The 12,126-nt window shown below is 29.9% G+C and overlaps 1 protein-coding gene across 1 annotated transcript in view; it reads left to right on the top strand.

Moving 5' to 3' along the window:
* Positions 1-3,916: 3,916 nt before the first annotated feature.
* LOC117182038 (glutathione S-transferase-like) overlaps positions 3,917-12,126 on the top strand; it is a 77,467-nt gene continuing 69,257 nt past the window's right edge. Inside the window, exon 1 of the mRNA XM_033375057.1 lies at positions 3,917-4,108. The gene's annotated coding sequence lies outside the window, so the exon portion shown is untranslated. The remainder of the gene's footprint in view (positions 4,109-12,126) is intronic.

A 12,126-nucleotide genomic window follows, 5' to 3' on the forward strand; every position in this document is an offset into this window, starting at 1 on the left:
GGACCGTAAGACATAAAGAATTTGAAATCTACGATTTGAAATCAATAAATATCAACGGTCGAAGAAAGGATTGATTTGTTTCATCAAATCATTTTACAATAGCGATATTAATTCAAGAGGCGGATGGAAATGCAGCAAGTGAAAAATGTGGTGGTAAGCAGGGAAAATGTTATTGATAAAACAGAAAAATGTATCTTTGATCCAGCCACAAATATTGTTAAAAGCGAACTAGTAACAAAATAATTACACTTTAAAGCAATGAGATTAATATTTAAAAACCAAAAAAGAATTACAAAAAAATATGTAACCCAAAAAATGATATTTCAAGTAAATTGTTGAACTTTCTACAAAGTAGATTCATTTTTAAGAAAATACTTAAATTTTTTATCAAAAACATGCATTTTAAATCAAGCAGATTAATTTTCTACCGAAAATAAAACGAATTTTGAAAAAAGTATATTTATTTTCAACCAAGTATTTAAATTTTCAACTAAAAAAAATTGAATTATATTGTATTTTGAACAGAATAGTTAATTTTTCAATCAAAAAAGATTAATTTGATTTTAAAATAGATTAATTTTCAACAAGAGTTGAGTTTTCTAACTAAAAAATCAATTATTTTAGATAAAAGTCGACTTTTAAACCAGAAAAGTTACATTTTTATCAAAAAAAAGTTAATTTTCAATCAGAAATAAATCAATAAAACATCTTGTTTTATAAAAAATCTTCTTTAATCAAGTTAGCATTTTTTTAAACATCAACAAATTATTGTATTCTGTTTGGATTTGGTCAATAGAAAAGTTGTTTGATATTAAACAAAACATTCTCCCATATATCTTTTCTCGTTTTGCTTACCGAAACTTATCTTTACTTCTCTAACTTAAAGAAAAAAAGAAAAACTTTTAAAGATAATGATTTACATTTCACTGACTATTTTGGAGTAGCCAAAGAAATAAATTAAAAAATATTTTCATTTTTTCAAACAAATAGTAGTGTGTTTCTTTCGTTTAAAATTAGGTCATTATAAAAAAGTACTTTAAAAAATTGTAAATAAGTACCTCATTAACCAAATACAAAATAAAAATTAGTCAAAGTAATTACCACGCGCTTACAAAACCGTTAATTAAGTCCTTCAAAACTCCGCGTCCATAATTTCCCTACCCTACTTCCCTCACCGTCGTTTCTCTTCTCCTCACTTCACCTAATTCTCCCTCCCACATTTTCCTTTTCTTACTATACTTCTCCTCACCACATTTTCCATCTCTTCCCCAACTTCTACTTTTCTCATTTCTCTTCACTTCCCCTACCTCCTTTCTCATAACTTCACCTACTTCCTCTCCCCACCTTTCCCACAAATTCAATGGCTTCCCCTCCTAATTTCCCTTACTTCTCTCATCCCTTATTTTCCGCGCTTCTCCACTTTACCCTCCCCCCTCATTTCTCTTATGACAGATATTTTTCTCCCCTCACTTTCCCTACTTCTGCACACCTCATTCACCCTACTGAGAAAAAAGCAAGATGGAAGGATGGACCGACGCGCGACCGAAACTGTAAGGGATTCTGCCCGGGTTTTCGAAACCCTGAAGGCGTAATTTTTGTTCATATTCCAAAAAATTCCTTTTTCTAAAACATGATTAAAATATCTCTCTTCAAAAAAACATTCATAGTGTCATTAATTCCAAGGAAGTATGGAAATGAAGACAAGTAAAAAATTTCGTGATACCAAAGAGAGCCCATACATTGCAGGTGTAAATAAAATTATTTGATGAAATCTGTTTTCACGGTACAATTTTAGCTACCGCAGAGGTGTTAAAGTTTTTTAAGTGTAAAAAATGCAAAGTATTTTCTATGGGTACACAAATGATTGGGGACTTTTCATATGCTCAGTTTTCGACAAAAATAATAATCTGAAATATTTTTCAATCAAGGCTGAGAACCTTATAGTTTCGGTCGGATGTCTGGCGTGCTTTTTCTGAATAGGGGAAGTATCGGGAAGTGAGGGGGAGAAAATTAAAAGAAGTGAGGGGAAATAAGGGACAAGAAAGTGGTAAAAGTAAGAAAAGGAAGAGAAATTAGTAAAGGGGGAGGGAATGTGAGTGGAATTATGGGGTAGAAGTATTTAGGAAAGCTAAATTAGGGGGAGTAGGGGGCGTAATAAAAAATGAGGAAAATTTATTGGAAGGCGAGTTTGTGAAAATAAGGAAAAATAAAAAGAGGGGTATTAGATGAAATAGAAAAGTGAATGGAGAGCTGGGAATAAGAAAAAGAAAGGGGAAATATGGGGAAAATAAGACGCGGGAAAATAGTAAAAGTAAGATGATGAAGTTAGGGCGATATAAGTGTGGGGGGAAGTGGGGGGAGGGAAAGATGGGAAATAGGGGAGATTATTATTTATGTGGCTGAGTGGGGGCAGTAAGTATCGTTGGAGAAAAGTAGGGGAAGGTGAGTGTCAGCGGGGTAACCGGTGAGAGGGGAGGTATATGAGGAAGGAATCGGAGAAGAGGGTGCCAAAGATAGAAGTGAGGGGAGAGACAGTGTGGGGGCGGGGTAAATGGCCTAGTTAACGTCTTAATAGCATAAGAAATACTTTTTGTTCTGCTTGAACAGAATACAGCACCGTTTTTTGTAACGCATAAAATGCCCTTGAATTAGTTTTCAAGACAATTTAAAATGGTCAATAAATGAAAAATTAGCATGGTTAAAAGTTTTCTGTAAACGAAACGAGAGAAGATAAGTGAAAATAATTTTTTTTAAGTATTTCATTAACCAAATCTAAAAAAATGTCATTTTTTCTTGGGGAAAAAAAATTCTAACTCAATAAACAATTCTTTTTTAATAAAATATGATTTTATATTACTATTTGATATCAAAAACTTTAAAGGAACCCCGACATTCGATCGTGCTGCTCACTTTCTCTTTGATTGGGGGTGAGAATAGAGCTGCCGGTTCACTGGGCCTAGTGGTGGCAGGTGATGAGAAGGTAGGGAGGTAAGGAGAGAGAATGTAAGGAAAGTGAGGAGAAATGAGGGAAGGAGGAAAAGTGCAGTACATGAGGCGTGTGAAGGTAAGGGACGTAGGTCCAAGTGAGGAGAAGTTGGAAGAATTATTAGAAATAAGGATGAATAGGGAGGTGAACTGTTAGCTGCGAAAGGGAAGAAAAGAGGAACTAGAGGAAGAAACGTAAACAAGGGGAAGTTCAAAGATGGGAAGTATAGGAAATCATGGACGAGCCTATAAGGGAAGCAAAGGAAAATATGGGAGGCGAAGTAAGTGAAGCGGTCAAGTGATAGAGAGGGTGAGTAGGATAATGAGGATAGGGGAAGTAGAGGAAGTGATGGTGAGTAGATGAGAGGAAGTAGAGGAAGGGACGTGAGTAAAGAGAAAAGGAAGTGAGGGGTGGAGAGGGAAGTAGATGTAGTGATGATAGGGGAAGTAGAAGAGGAATAATTAGAAGGAGTGAAAGGCGAAGTAGAAGAAAGGATATTGGAAAAAGGGAAGGCTGGGGAAGTGCGATGAGGGGGTAGGAAAAGTATGAGAGGAAGAGATTTGAACGACCTAATAACCATCTGAATAGGCTCCGAAACAAAATTTTGTGGTACCAAAGAGACCTACGGAGGGTTTTTTCAGGGTTGAGAAGGGACTAGGGTGAGGGGTTAAATCTTCCGTCTCCAAACCGAGCCGCGAAATTCGATCGCACTGCTCTTCTTCCCCCTGTTTGGGGGTGAGAATCGAGCTATCGGTGGACTGGGTTTAGGGTGGCAGGGATGAGAGGGTGAGAATCTGAGGGGTAGGAGTGGGTGGGGGTGGCATAAATTTTCCGAGGTTGCGCGACGATGTGTTCGGGTCGAAAAGCGGAGCCGGGCGCAAGTGTGGCGGAGGAAGGAAGGAATGTACCCGGCAGATCAGTTCATGCGAGTTCAGTCAGTACGTCCCGCGCGTCACTCGGGTTTCAATCCGTCTCTTGAAATCCAGTCGTTCGTCATCGAAGCTCGCGAATCGACTAGACTGTCTCAAATCTAGTTCTGAGCTCTTATCACTGGCAACGGCGAGTTGACACCTTTACACGATCTGAGGAGATTACCACTTCCTGCTAACTTTCTTTCTCTCCGTGAGTCTCTCCACTCCTCTCTTGACCTCTTCTGAATAGTCAATTGTCTTTTAATGCCCTGTCAATGTCGCGATGTAAAACGCCATTGTGCACTTATGGATCAGGCGATTTCGAAATCACCCACCACTTTAAATTACAAATAGATTCGCATTTTTTAACTTTTGAAGCATCTTCAGATAGACACATTCATGAGGACTTAAACTAATGAGCTGAATATTGAATGGCTAACTATTAAATTGATCATCCTTGATAATTTAATTAGGGATTTGCCATTTTTATGTTATTGTACGGGTTTGAAAAGATTTGTTTATTTATTTAGATTTGTTTAGCAAACTAGATGGTGACCTTCTGATTTCATCAATAACGAATCGATATTTATAGGGGTTCCGCGTAACCAGGTACCTCAATTATTCTCTTTTGGATTTAAATATTGATTCTTATTAGATTCTTTAGTTACAATATTAATTAATGACAGGTCTTTGATAAAAAAAAATTGATCTTATAATCATTCATTTACTTTTATTATTTAGACACTTATTGTTCATTAATCAGTACCAGTTTTGAATCACAAAAGGATTCTCATTTTTTATGCTGGGAAGTATCTTGTTAGATAAATCTATAATGAATTAAGATGAGATTAACATTGAATGGGAAACAATTTGATTGATAATTTTTGTTAATTCTTGGGAATTCAATTAGGGATTTGTTCGTTTTTATTTTATTATACGGATTTTAAAATATCTATTATTTATTTGGCTTTTTTAATCACACTAGGTGATGAACTTCTAATTTCATAATTAATGAATTGATGTTTACGGGGTTTATCTAAATCAGGACGCTTACTGATTCTTTTTTAGGATTCAGTTATTCCTTTTTATTCGATTTTTTGTTTATTATATTCAATAATTATAAGCCTCTGATAAAAAATTATTTATTTTCTAATCATTTATTTACCTCTGTTTTAAGGGTCTTATTAATGATCAGTACCTGTTTTAACGGGATAACAAAAATTTCTTGAATTTTCAAAATCTCGATTAAATAATAATAATAATAATAATAAACGCCATATAAATAATTAATAAAACAGAAATTTTCCGAAAAATAAAAATTCTCGAAATTTTAATTTAAAAAAGAACATAGAACTATCGAAAATTTTTATTTCCGAAATATGAGAATCCGAATTTTCAAATTCCGGAAACTGATAAATTGCCTAATTTTCAAATTCTTGAAACTGGTAATTTGCCAAATTTTTAAATTCCCGCGAAAAAAACTATGCTGTCTCTGTTACAATAATCTTTTATTGTTTATGGCTTTTATGTTCTTATATGTTTTATATGTTTATTGCTTTTATATGTTTTATGGCTTATTTATTCTATAATGTTTTTGTTCATTTAATAATTTCGCGAATTACTTTTTTTTCTGATTTCGGGAATATTAATCTTCGACAATGCATTATTTTCGTGAACTTAAAAACTTCGGGAATCTCAAAATTTCGAAAATAAACATTTTCGGTGTTTTTTTCTTTCAGGAATTTTCGTTTTTCGGGAAATATCTGTTTCGGTAATTATTTTTTCGATATTTTTCCAAATTTTGGACTTTCAACATTTGGCACTATTATGTTTTTGCGTTTTGATATTTGGGTTTATTTATTGAATTAAATAATGTTGATCTTCCGACAAAAAGTGATAGATATTTAAATAAAGATAAATGTTAAAAACCCAATTTCTTAATTTTTAAGTTAAGATGCTCTAACTTCAGTTCCTCAATCATTAAATTTGTATTCCCAAAATCTTAAAACCCGAATTTTCAAACTTCCGAAATGATAAAATTCTCGAAAATATGTAGTAAATTTCCAAATTTTCAAATTCATGAAAAAAATAGGTTTGATACTACACTGAAAATAAAACCCGAATGTAAACCATCTTTGGATTTTTTTTATTTAACCAAAATTATTTAAATTAGAAACAGAATTATTTAAATCATCTTATTATTAGATACTTATTCTGTCAAACTGGGATTTCAATCAATAATTCAGTTAATGACTTAATTTCAATAATCTGATGCGAAATAATTATTCAAATATGAGTTAGATGCAGTGAATATATTAAGGAAAATTTTACTTCAAATATGGAACAAGGGCACCAATCAATTTTTGCTGCTTTTAATGCGATATTTTCAACCCTTTTTAATTTTAAAGCGACCTTGGTTTCAAAATTAAAATGTCCCAATTGCAAGACTCTCATTCTTAGTAATATATTTAGTTTTTATTATTTAAATATTTAAATAAAATCAGAACATAGTCATTCTTCACCTTTTCTAAAATAGAATATTTTCTTAATAGGTCGTTGGCTGATTATGAATTTTGCACTAAATAGTGTGAATTAAAATTGCGAAACTTTTCTTAAATAATCACGGAAATCATACGATTTGTTAGATTTTATCTTTTTTTTCTTTTCTATCCTAGGTTCAAAATTAATAAAATATTAATTTTAAATATAAATAAAATTAAAAATTAATTAATTAAATTAATTAATGTACAAAATCATCTTTAAACGACTTACTTTGGAATATCAATTTCACGGAGAAAAGGTGACAGATTATGCCAATATTAAATTATTTAAGAAATATCTATAATTAAAATTCTAACCTTTAATTGATTCTAGGAATATTATATTAAATTTGTTTTATTTATATTTTATTGGTTTTTTAAGGTCTCTTATAGTATTATAAAGCATCAAATTATCTTATGTTATGCCGGTAGACTTATAGTAGCTTAGAAATAGACTGCATTCTATTTTTACTTTATTTTGCAGTACATAATTATTATGCAACTGCTTTCCTTATATATTTTATGGTTTTTTTCTGGGTTAAAAAAAACTTTTCACAAACAATTCTATGATTTAGTTGAACAATTTCAAATTAAGTGCCTTTCAGCTGCAAATTTAAAATTAACGCTATTATTTTTAATTCTTTAAATTGAAGAATGAATCAATAAATAAATTTGTAAATGTTGAAAATGATTTCATTCGAATCAAACTTAAGCTAGAAATATTAAAAGCAAACGACTTTAAATTTTCTTTTAAACTAAATGTTTTTTAAATTAGAGGCACATTTAAAAGTTTAAACAAAGCACTTTGAAATTTAAAGGATGCAAGGCTATTGCAAACAACTAAGTATCTAATTATTAAGTTTTTATTTTAATTTATAATTTTTCACTTTGAACAAACAGTCAAATATGGCTGAATATTAAAACAGTTTTTTTAATCAAAAAATTTTTAATTAAATGGGTTAGAAATGAAATATTTCAGACTAAAAAAATATTTGAATAGGATTTGAAATTTCATAAAAACGTTTAATTATCAAACAATTAGAACTAACATCATTTTGCGGAAAAAGTTAAAAATATAATTACCAAAATAGAATATTTCGAAAAAATGAAAATTTCTGAAATTTTAAATTAAATAAAAATAGTTATTACTGAAATAAAAATATTCCCAGGGTGAATGTCCAAGAATCTAGGAAGAATTGGAAATTGAGAATTTCCGAAATTATCAAATTAACGAAATATTTTAAAACACGAAGTTTCAGCTTTCCGAAAATTTCTTAAACTATTTTAAATTTCAAACTGCACGTACATAAAATGAAATATGATTTCGAAAGATACAAAATATTACAAATTAATTTTTAATAAAATTTACTAATATCGAGATTTTTATTTTTCGATAAAATCATGCTTACCCATTTACACTTTGAAAATTATAAAAAAATTTTAATAGTTTATAAAGTTTCATGCACATTTTCTGTTAAAAAAAATTTTTCACAAAAAAACAAACGATTTTTCAATCAAAGGGATGAATTTTCATCTTAAATTATGAATCTCCAACAACAGAATAATTTTTCAGCAAGCTAACTGAATTTTCAACCAAGAAAGATTTGATTTCAATTTTATTCACCAAACTATGAATTTTTTTAACAAATAGTTTATATCCAACCAAAAAATTTGAATTTTTAACCAAAAAGGCTGATTGGCAAAATTATTAAATTTTAAAGCGAATAATAAAAATTTGAAATAAAAATATAATCTTCTGAAGGAACAAACTGCAAAAAATGCAAGGCTAATAAATTACTAACAAGAACATTATACCAGGGTAATCGCAAAACTTCATTTTCAATATTTCATAATTTTTCTCTGACCAATTTCTCATTTTCCGTGACCATTAATATTCAAAAACAAGAATCCTAATCTTGTACAATATGTATTAAAAATGTATTATTCTTTACAGTTATTTAAAGTACCTCTTTTCAATCGAGGAAGTTGAAAAAATGTATCCAAATTGTATAACTGTCTAGCCAAAAGACGAATTTTCTGTAACGCAGTAGAATTTTAAATTTAAACTTCTAAAGTTTCAACGAAAGATTTGATTTTCAACCGAACAGTTGCATTTTTAACAAAAAAGACAAATTTCAGTGAAAAAAATATTTCTCTGAAACAGTAATAAGTTTTCAACACAAAAGTTATACTTTCAACAAATAAGATGAATTTTCAACAAAAATAATAAATTTTAACTTTAATAGAGGATTTTTTAACAAAATAAAAAAATTTCGAAAAAAAAGTATTTAAGAAAAAAAAATTCATTTTTGAAAAACATGAAGTTTCAACGAAATGGTTAAATTTTCAACAAACAAATAAATTTTCATGTAATTTGATCAATCTTCAACTACAATAGTTAAATTGTCAGTTGAAAACATTAATTCACAAGAACAACAAAAGGATTCTAATTTCAAATTCTGATTTGAATTGAAAATGATTCTGATTCAATTCTGATTTCAACCAAAAGAGACGAATTTTCAATCAAAATAATTGAATCCCTAACCTAGTAATACAAATTTTAACTGAGAATATAATCGTCAAGAGGATTCAACAGAAAAAAGAAATATATGGTAAATAGAATATCATATCATTGTGGCTGCAAATTTTCATTTTAAAAATTCCCGAATTTTTTCGGTCCAAATTTTCATTTTTGCTGACCATTTACATTCAACGGCCAGAAACCTAATTTTTAACTTTTTTAACATAGAATCCCCCATAAAACGGAAAAAAAATTCAACTCACTGACTTTTCTTGACCAATAAAATTTTTCAAATAAATTTTTTGAACCAATTTGTTCGAAATTAGTTTTTCTGTGGTTGGAGATTAATTTCTTTGGTAGAAAATGTAACTATTCCAGCTTTATAAAATTTATCTTGTTGGTTAAACAATCATCTTCTGGGATGGTTGTTAAACTATTTTGTTGAAAAATCATTTTTTTCTTTTCAAGATTCATGATTTCACTAGAAAATTCATCGCTTTGGTTGAAAAACCGAATATTTGGTACAAGATTGAACTACCTCTTGAAAAATTAATTTTTTTATTGCTGACTATTCATCTTTTTAGTTTAAAATTAATATTTTTGTGTCGAAAAATATACTATTTTGTAGAAGTTTTATCTTTTTAGTTTTAAAAATCAACAATTTGGTAGACAATTAAACTATTAGATAGAAAAGAAACTTTTTTGTTGAAAATGTATATGTTTCGTTGAAAATTTAAGTTATTGGTTAAAAATTAAACTGTCATTATGAAAATTTAACTATTATCTGGAAATTTTACTATTTAATTTCTAATCGGAAATTGTATGTTGAAAATGTATCATTATGATAGAGAATTAGTTGAAAATTGAACTATTTGGTGAAAATTTTTTTTTTTTTTAAATTCATCTTTGTTTTGAGAGGGATTTTGAAAAAAATGTCGGTAAGGTAGGAATCGTATAAAAGTAACATAGCCTTGAAACGACTCACCCTCAATAAAAAATAAAAAATTGAGGGCACTCCTGACAAAAGGGGAAAATAACAGGCTAAAAGATAGAAGGATTCAGCTTAGTCTATGAGCTTCTAATTCATTGCCCCCATAATAAATTTGTTTTTGAGCTACATATATATATATATATATATATATAAAAGATCGTTTATTACCCTAGCGTGTGGCACTGTGGCAGGTAGTATTGGAGGTCGCATAAGAAGGGGCGACAAGACTCTTCGCCCTTTCTTACGGAGTCGATTTTAGCTAAATATTTCATTGGGTATAGGCTGAAGGTGGCATACGGTATAAGTTTTAATATAAATCCAGAACCTTAAATACAAGCAAAAGAAAAATTATTTATACAGTCAATTTTTTATTTTCCCTGATCGTTCTCAATTTTTCTTTCAGGTATAAAAATAAACCTTACAACTAGGAGAGTAATAGTGTTATTGCAAAGGAAATATCGTCTCTTAATTTATTTATAACACTTTTAGTGACAACAATATCGTAAGGAAAAAAGATATTTTATAAGCACATGAAAAAAAAGAAATGCGTAAGTAATATTATAAAAATCGGGGTGATGAAAGGCGGATTTGAAATATGGTCAGGAGTAGATAGAGAATCACATGTCAAGCAAGGAGTAGGTTTGATTATAAGTAGAAAAAGGAAACAGCATCTCAGAGATCATTATTTTGTATCTCCCGGATTGTTGTAGGTTAGAATGAAAGTAGGAATCAGACGATTATTTATCATAGCGTGCTACGCCACAGATGGGTCGGCGTCCAACGTGAGGGTACAGAAAGAATGCTAGGTAATTTTGGAGATACAAGAACAAATGATAACGGAAAAAGATTTGTTAGCTTATGCTTAGAAAAGGACTTAATTATTTCAAATACTTGGTTTAGACACAAAGATCACAGGTACACTTGTAGAGGAGATAGCAGCAATATAATTGACTTCGTGGTTGCGGATGAAATAATAAGAGAACTAGAGTGAAACCCTTCTATAGCCCTTTCGAGAATCGACTTTGCGCCGCAGGTAGGTTTAACATTAGTTGCGCGGGGTCTACGGTTGTCACTCAGGCAATCACTCAGGCGTGAAGAAACAAAATTTGAGCGGGCTATAGTAGAGTTTCACTGTAGTACAAAAATACAAGGGTCATGAGGTTTTCTCAATGCAATACTGATCATCGCCTTCTAGTCTCTAAAATTAGCTTAGGCCAGGGATGGAGAAGAAAGAGGATCAAAACAAACGAAACAAATGCGAATCAAGATTGCGAATCTACAAACACCGGAAGTGCGAATAGATTTTTCAAAATAGGATAATGTGTTAAGAGAGAAATTGAATTGTACCCGAGAAAAGAAAGAAGTGCTTAAAAGAAGGTTGATCATCACCGCGGCCATAGCGATGAGGAGAGAAATAGACTTGAAAATGATTAGAGACAAATAAAGATGAAAGTAAAACTACGCCTACCCTGAAAGGGAAGTGGCTTATTGGTATAAGAAAAAATAGAGCAATTAAATCTTCAGATGAAAAAATAGATTTTCAACAAGAAATTTTGTTTAATCACATAGTTCAATTTTCAACCAAAGTGTTGAATCTTCCATTTAAAAAATTAAATCTCGACAAAAAGTGCAATAATTGATATTTCCACCAAAAATATTTTAATTTTCAAACAAAACAGTTGAAAAAACTAAAAATATGAATTTAAAAAAAAATAAGTGAATTTTTTACTAAAAAGGGGAAATTCTCCACAATAAATGGAATAGTTACATCTTTAGTTTGCAAAATTAATTTTTAAGGCAATAGTTAAATTTTCAATTTCAAGGATAGATTTTCTACAAAAAAAAGACAAATTCTTAATAATATGCATGCATTTTCAGTTAAAAATAGAAAAACTACATTTTTATACCAATTAAACCTTTATTTTTTAATTAAAATAGAATAGTTAAATTTTTAGTTGAAAAAATGAACATCCTACCAAAAAATAAAAACGAATTTCTAACAAAATAGTTCAATTTTCAACCAAAGTGTTGAATCTACCATTTAAAAAATTAAATCTCGACAAAAAGTGCAATAGTTGATATTTCCACCAAAAATATTTTAATTTTCAAACAAAACAGTTGAAAAAACTAAAAATATGAATTTAAAAAAAAATAAGTGAATTTTTTACTAAAAAGGG

This window comes from Belonocnema kinseyi, chromosome 10 (assembly GCF_010883055.1).
Source record: "Belonocnema kinseyi isolate 2016_QV_RU_SX_M_011 chromosome 10, B_treatae_v1, whole genome shotgun sequence".
Taxonomy (NCBI): Eukaryota; Metazoa; Arthropoda; class Insecta; order Hymenoptera; family Cynipidae; genus Belonocnema; species Belonocnema kinseyi.